General features: G+C 37.7%; 1 pseudogene; it reads right to left on the bottom strand.

Annotated features, from left to right (window-relative positions):
* Positions 1–5,190: 5,190 nt before the first annotated feature.
* On the bottom strand, positions 5,191–6,481 carry LOC110593383 (annotated as a pseudogene).
* Positions 6,482–8,553: the final 2,072 nt, after the last annotated feature.

Here is an 8,553-nt window from a genome sequence, read left to right as displayed (position 1 = left end):
TTTCTGTGAGTCAGGAATTCAGGAGCACTTTTGTTTGGTGGATTTGGCTCATGAAATTGCAGTCAGAAAGTTGTCTACAGCTGCAGGCATCTGAAGGCTTGATTGGGGCTGAAGTATGTGCTTCTAAGAAGAGCTCATTTACATGGCTGGTGGGAGGCCATAGTTCCTCACCATGTGCAGTCCTCCTCAGTACTGCTTGAGTGTCCTTACAACATGGCAGCTGATCCAGAGGAGAACAGGAAAGAAGCTGTCGTGTCTATAATTACTTAGCCTTCAAAGTCACACACTATTGTTTATGCAATATCCTCTTGGTCATCCTTATTCAGTGTGGGAGGAGACCACATAAGGCTGTACTAGGAAGTGAGACTCATTAGGGGGGCTATCTTGGAGACTGGCTGCTACACAGAAAAACAAGAGATGATAGTTGGCATCTTATGTATATTTTTATTGTCTGTCTGGGAACTTTTATTCTCTAAGGCCAAGAATCATGCCTTGTCTTTACAGTACAAGAATCCCTAGAGCTGGTATGTAGTTGGGAAGGTTGAGAAATATGAATGACTCTTCGTCTACTCCATTTTGTGCCCTCCTGCTCGGAAGCCTGAACTCTGAAGTTCACTCATATTTTCACGTTGTGATTTCCTAAGGTCCTCTCCCCATCCCTGAGTGGGAAAGATTGAGGACAGCTGGATCTGGTCATAGTCATTAGCCAGCTATTAACAACCTTTCTTTCCATGATGTTTATTTTTCTTCTCTGAGAAATAGTCATTTCCTCCTTATGGTTTTCTTCAAATAGAGTTCCTGTCTATGAACATTCTTTTTTTTTTTTTTTTAAGATTTTATTTATTTTAGAGAGAACACAAGTGGGAGGAGCAGAGGGAGAGGGAGAGAGAATCTCAAGCAGACTTTGCACTGAATGCAGAGCCTGACACAGGGCTCTGTCCCATGATCCTGAGATCGTGACATGAGCTGAAACCAAGAGTCAGACACTTAACCAACTGACTGTACCAACCCAGGCACCCCCCATTTATGAACATTCTAATTCTATTATGGAGCAGTTTCCTTTTAATTAAACTTTATTTTGAGATAACTTTAGTTTCATAGGTAGTTGTAAAAATAATACAGAGATCCCATACACCCTCTACTAGTGTCCCCCCAGTGGTCACATCTTCCAAAACTATACTACAGTATCACAACAAGAACGTTGGTATTGAGATCCAGAGCACTTCCATCACTGTAAGAATCTCTCATACCACCCTTTTATAGCTGTATTCACATCTGTCCTACTCCAAGCCCCTTCTTAACCACTGACAACCACTAATCTGTCCATTCCTAAATTCTACCATTTCAAGAATTGTAGGTAAGTGCAGTTGTGCAGTATGTAGCCTTTTGGGATTGGCTTTGTTGACTCAGCATAACTCTCTGGAGATGCATTCAAGATTTTATGTGTGTCAATACTTTGTTCCTTTTTTTTTTTTTATTGCTGAGTAGTATTCTATGGTATGGATATATTACAGTTTATTTAGCCATTCTCCCATTGAAGGACACTTAGATTGTTCCAATTTGGAGCTCTTATAAATAAAACTTAAACATCCATGTACAAGGTTTTGCATGAAATAAATCTTTATTTCTCTGGGATAAATACTCAGGAGAGCAATTGCCGAGGTATATAGTAGTTGCATGTTTAGTTTTTTAAGAAATGGCCAAAGTACGGGTGCCTGGGTTGCTCAGTTAAGTGTCAACTCTTGATTTCGGCTCAGGTCATGATCTCAAGGTCATGAGATCGAGCCCTGTGTCGGGAGAGCTCTCTCTCCCAAAAAAAACAAAACAAAACATTTAAACAACAACAACAAAAATGGCCAAATTGTTTTCCAGGGTGGCTGTATCATTTTAGATTATTACCCACAATGTTTGACCCATTTTCTCTGCCTCATTACCAGCATTTTGTGTTACAATTTTTTTATTTTAACCATTCTGATAGGTCTGTGATAAGATCTCATTGCATTTTAATTTGTGTTTCCAGAATGGCTAAAGCTATTGAGCATCTTTGCATGTGCTTATTTACTATCTATATATTCTCTTTGGTGAAATATCTTTTCATGTCTCTTGCACTTGTCCGAACTGGATTGTTTCCCTCTTTTAACTGTTGAGTGTTCAGAGTTCTTTATATGTTCTAGATACTATTCTTTATTGAATATGTGGTTTGCAAATATTTTCTCCTACTCTAAAGCTTGTCTTTTTATCTTTTTAAAATTTTATTATTTAAGTATACTTGATATACAGTGTTATTAGTTTGAGGTGCACAACATAGTGATTTGACAATTCTATACATTATGCAGTGTTCATCATGATAGTGTAACCATCTGTCATCATACAACATTATTACAGTATTATTGACTGTATTCCCTATGCTATACTTTCATCTCTGTGACTTATTTATTTTTATGTCTGGGAATTTATACCTCTTTATCCCCTTCAGCTATTTCACACATTCCTCGCACTCCCCTCCCCTCTGGCGACTACCAGTTTGTTCTCCACATTTATGAGTCTGTTTCTGCTTTGTTGTTATTGTTGTTTGCTCCTTTTGATTTTTAGATTCCACCGGTAACTGAAATCATATGGTGTTTGTCTTTCTCTGACTAACTTATTTCATTTAGCATAATACCCTCTAGGTCCATACGTGTTGTCACAAATGGCAAGATCTCACTCTTTTAATGGGTGAGTGACATTCATGTGTCTGTGTGTTTGTGGGGGGTGGTGTCTGTGGGTGTGTACACCACATCTTTATTCATTCATCTGTTGATATACACTTGAATTGTTTCCATATCTTGGCCTTTGTAAATAATGCTGAAATGAATATAGAGGTGCATATATATTTTCGAATTAGTGTTTTCAGGGATTTGGGGGAGGGGGCAGTAAATACCCAGGAATGGAATTACCAGATCATATGGTATTTCTATTTTTAATTTTTTGAGGAATCAGCATACTGTTCCACAGTGGTTGCACCAGTTTACATTTTCACCAACCTTTGTGCACAAGGATTCATTTACATTTCACCAACCCTTGTGCACAAGGGTTCTCTTTTCTCTGCATCCTCGCCAACACTTGTTATTTCTTTTTAATAATAGCCATTCTGACTGGTGTGGGGTGATAGCTCATTGTGGTTTTGATTTGCATTTCCCTGATGATTAGTGATGTGGAGCATCTTTTCATCCATCTTTTAGCCATCTGTATGTCTTTGGGAAAATATCTACTCAATCCAAAAAATTGGATTTTTTTTTTTTTTTTAGCCGTTGAGTTGCCTAAGTTCTTTACATACTTTTTATAGTAACCCTTTATCAGAAAAATCATTTGCAAGTATCTTCTCCCACCCAGTAGGTTGCTTTTTTGTTTTGTTGATGATTTCCTTAACTGTGCAAAAGCTTTTTATTTTGGTGTAATCCCACTTGTTTATTTTTGCTTTTGTTTCCCTTGCCTAGCATAAATATATTGCTAAGGCTGATGTTCAAGAGACTACTGCCCTTTCCCTTGTCTAGCGTAAATATATTGCTAAGGCTGATGTTCAAGAGACTACTGCCTTTGTTTTCATTTAGGAGTTTTATGGTTTCAGGTCTCATATTTAGGTCTTTAATCCATTTTGAGTTTATTTTTGTGTATGGTATAAGAAATTTCATTCTTTTGCATGTAGCTGTCCAGTTTTCCCAACACCATTGATGAGAATATCTTTTCCCCATTGTATATTCTTGCCCTCTTTGTCATAGGTTAATTGACCTTATAAGCATGAGTTTTTTCCTGGCCTCTCTATCCCGTTCGATTGATCTATGTGTTTATTTTTGTGCCAGTACCATACTGTTTTGATTATTATAGCTTTGTAGTATATCTTGAAATCTGGGATTCTGATGCCTCCAGCTTTGTACTTTCTCAAGATTGCTTTGACTATACAGGGTCTTTTGTGGTAACATCCAAATTTTAGTATTATTTGTTCTAATTTTGTGAAAAATCCTTTTGGTATTTTTTTTTTTTTTTACCTTTTTTTTTTTTTTTTAAGTTTTTTTTTTTTTTTTGAGAGAGAGAGAATGAGAGACAGAGAGCATGAGAGGGGGGAGGGTCAGAGGGAGAAGCAGACTCCCCGCCGAGCAGGGAGCCCGACGCGGGACTCGATCCCGGGACCCCAGGATCATGACCTGAGCCGAAGGCAGTCGCTCAACCAACTGAGCCACCCAGGCGCCCCCTTTTGGTATTTTGATAGGGACTGCATTGAATCTGTCATTTGCTTTGAATAGTATGGACATTTTAACACTAATAATTTTTCCAGTTCATGATCGTGATAGATCTTTCCATTTGTTTGTATCATCTTCAGTTTCTTCCATTACTTTCTAATAGTTTTCAGAGTATAGATCTTTTGCCTCCTTGGTTAAATTTATTCCTATCTTTTTTTTTTTTTTTTTTTGGTGCAATTGTAAATGGGGTTGTTTCTTAGTTTCTCTTTCTGCTACTTCATTATTTGTGCATAGAAACACAACAGATTTCTTTATTTGTGCATAGAAACACAACAGATTTCTATATATTAAATTTTGTATCCTGTTACTTTACTGAATTCATTTATCAATTCTAATAGTATTTTGGTAAATTCTTTAGGGTTTTCTATGTGTGGTATCATGTCATCTGCAAATAGTGTAAGTTTTACTTCTTCCTTACCAATTTGGATGACTTTTATTTTTCTTATCTGCTTGCTGCCAACTAGGACTTCCAGTACTATATTGAATAAAAGTGATGAGAGTGGACATCTGTGTCTTTTACCTGATCTTAAAGGAAAAGCATTTAGTTTTTCACCATTGGGTATGATGTTAGCTGTGGGTTTTTCATCTATGGCTTTTATTATGTGGAGGTATGTTCCCTCTAAACCAACTTTGTTGAGAGTTTTTATCATGAATGGATATTGAATTTTATTAGGTGCCTTTTCTGCATCTATTGAGATGACTGTATGGTTTTTATCCTTCATTTTGTTAATGTGATAAATCACATTGGTTGATTTGTGGATATTGAACCATCCTTGCATCCCTGGAATAAATCCCACTTGATTGTGGTGAATGATCCTTTTTTTTCCCCCCCTCACTGCCTTTGATCAGGTTTTTATTCAAAATTTGCTGTCCAAAATGATTTGACTTTTATAGAATAAACAAATTTAAGTTTTTATGCAGCAGGCTTCTTTTCTTCCATGGTGGGTTTCTTTTCTGCAATCCTCTTCTTGGCTGTTGGTTTCTTGGTAGCTGCAGGCTTTCTTCCCACCAAAGGTTTCTTCTGCTTCTTAACACCAACAGCCTCCTTTCCTTTCTTCCCTACCACAGGCTTCTTGCCTGGAACCCCTTTCTCATATGATTTGGCTTCTAATTTGCCTTATCAATCTGGAGTTTGTGATTCTTGGCCTGGCAAAGAATGGTGTTCTGGCACATGGACTTTGCATATGGGTTTAACTTCAACATGATTCTCAGGTTTTTCAGTGGTTTGTTCTTCAGGACTCTGCGATGAATCTTCTTGCACAGTGCTCAGAGGGCTCTTTGGATCTCTGGGCTTTTCAAGCTTCTGCTAAGGTCTGTATTAAGCATCTTATGCATTGAAAGGTTGTAGTTACTCTTGAGGGAGGCAGGCTTACACCAAGTGCCATACAGATCATCTAACTTGCAGAAAGCACTTTCAGTCCAAATGCAGAAATATGGCATGTACTCACCAGGAGCAAGTTAAAAAATGCTCAGTTTGGTTACATTAAGTAAAGTAATTCCAGGGATGTTTTTGAAGGCCTTGATGATTCCGTTGCCCTCATTATAGATGGTGTAGGGTCCTCTGTGCTGAATACAATGATGGTTTCTCATTTTGCCCTTGCCAGCTCTCATTCACTGAGAGGCCTAGACCTTTTTGATACAATTCCAAGCTTTAGGTTTCTTAAGAAGCAAAACAGTCTCCTAGGCCTTCTTGTAGCCTTCAACTTTATCTTCAGCCGCCAAAGGAAGTTCAGGAACGTCCTCAATACGGTGACTTTTAGACATGACCAGTGCTGGTAAGGCTGAGTGAGGCAGCCAGGGCAAAGCAGATGGCATGTCACTTCTGTGTTGTGTTCACTGTGCAGTGCTAAACAGCGCCAGGTTTTGGTTGGTGCAAACATGCGGCTCCCGCGACACATATTTCCAAAAGCACTCTGGCCAGAATGGTAAAGTCTCACTGCCTCAAACTCTGGGAATTTGAACCATGGCTCTACCAGTACCCCAAGATTCAGCTGGTTTGATGCCACTGATTCACTTACAGCATATGGCTATTTGTTGTTTTTGTGCAAATTAGTGTGAACAAAGTTCACAATATCAGGTCAATGGGAGATTTGAGGCAAAGTAACATTTTTGCCAGATGACTCTCCCTTTTCAGAGTACACTGAAGTCAGTGGAGGAGCACACACCATCGCATGGAGAGGACAGGGCCATGCTCCTCTCAACCCCGTGGCTCCTATAGGAAAAATGTGAATGATCCTTTTAATGCATTATTGAATTTGGTGTGTTGATATTTTGTTGAGGATTTTTGCATTTATGTTCATCAGAGATATTGGCCTGTAGTTTTATTTTATTTTACAGTATCTTTTTCTGGTTTTAGTATCAGGGTAATGCTGGTCTTATAGAATGAATTTGGAAGCTTCCCTACCTCTTCTATTTTTTGGAATAGTTTGAGAAAATAAGTATTTACTCTTCTTTAATATTTGGTAGAATTCACACGTGAAGTCATTTTGGCCTGGACTTTTGTTTGTTGGGAGTCGTTTTTTTTTTTATTATTACCAATTCAATTTTGTTACTAGTAATTAACATATTCTAATTTTCTGTTCCCTCTTGATTCAGTTTTGGAAGATTGTTTGTTTCTAGGAATATTTTTCTTGTAGGTTGTAGGTTGTCCAGCTTGTTGGCATATAATTTTCTGTAGTAGTGTCTTACAATCTTTTGTATTTGTGTGGTACTGGTTGTTATTTCTCCTCTTTCATCTCTAGTTTTATTTGAGCCCTCTTTTTTTTCTTGACGAGTCTGACTAAAAGTTTATCAGTTTCATTTATCTTTTCAAAGAACCAACTCTTGATTTCATTGATATTTCCTACTTTTTTTTAGTCTTGACTTCAGTTATCTCTGCTGTGATCTTTATTATTTCCTTCCATTTACTAGCCTTGGGCTTTGTTCTTCTTTTTCTAGTTCCTTTAAATGTAAAGTTAGATCATTTATTTGAGATTTTTCTTATTTCTTTTTTTTTTTTTAAGATTTTATTTATTTATTTGACAGAGAGAGACACAGCAAGAGAGGGAACACAAGCAGGGGGAGCAGGAGAGGGAGAAGCAGGCCTCCTGCCGAGCGGACAGCCCGATGCGGGGCTTGATCCGAGGACCCTGGGATCATGACCTGAGCCGAAGGCAGACGCTTAACAACTGCGCCACCCAGGCACCCCTGAGATTTTTCTTATTTCTTGAAGTAGACCTGTATCACTATAAACTTCCCTCTTAGAACTGCTTTCACTGTGTCCCAAAGATCTTGGACCATTGTGTTTTCGTTTTTGTTTGTCTCCATGTGTTTTTTTATTTCATTTTTTATTTCTTTGTTAACCCATTGGTTATTTAGTAGCACATTGTTTAGCCTCCATGTGTTTGTGGTTTTTCTGGTTTTTTGTTTTTTAAGTAGATTCCATGCCCAGCATGGAGCCCAGTGTGGGGCCCAAACTTAAAACCCTGAGATAAAGACCTGAGCTGAGATCAAAAGTTGGACACTTAATCAACTGAGCCACCCAGGTGCCCCGCTTTTGTTTTTTATTGTAGTTGAGGTCTAGTTTCCTACTGTTGTGGTCAGAAAAGATACTTGATATGATTTCAGTCTTCTTAAATTTATTGAGACTTTTTTGGTGGCCTGTCAATTTTTCCTCAAGAATGTTCTGTGTGCACTTGGAAAGAATGTGTATTCTGCTGTTTTTTTGATAGAATATTCTGTATATATCTGTTAAGTCCTTCAGGTCTAACGTGTCATTCAAAGGCACTGCTTCTGTATTGATTTTCTCTCTGCATGATCTATTTATTGTTGTAAGTGGGATGTTAAAATCCCCTACCATTATTGTATTAATGTCAGTTTCTCTCTTTATGTCTGTTACTGGTTGCTTTATGTGTTTAGGTGCTCCTGTGTTGGTGCATAGATATTTACAATTGTTATATCTTCTTTTTGGATTGATGTCTTTATCATTATGTAATGCTCCGTTGTTACAGTCTTTGTTTTAAAGTCTGTTTCGTCTGATACAAGTATTGCCATCATGGCTTTTCTTTCAACTTCCATTTGCATGGGATATCTTTCTTCATCCCTTCACCTTCAGTCTGTATGTGTCTTTTTGTCCTCTTAACAAAGGCTTTTGCAGAGCAAAAGTTTTACATTTCATTGAAGTCTAATTTATAAGATTGTACTTTTATGGATTATGCTTTTGGTGTCAAGTCTAAGAACTCTTGCTTAGCTCTAGATCTGATAGATTTCCTCCACAGTTTTTTTTTTCCTAAATGTT

The sequence above is a fragment of the Neomonachus schauinslandi genome, chromosome 11 (assembly GCF_002201575.2).
Source record: "Neomonachus schauinslandi chromosome 11, ASM220157v2, whole genome shotgun sequence".
Lineage (NCBI taxonomy): Eukaryota > Metazoa > Chordata > Mammalia > Carnivora > Phocidae > Neomonachus > Neomonachus schauinslandi.
Note: the sequence above shows the minus strand (reverse complement) of the source record. Positions and strands in the feature narration are given on the sequence as shown.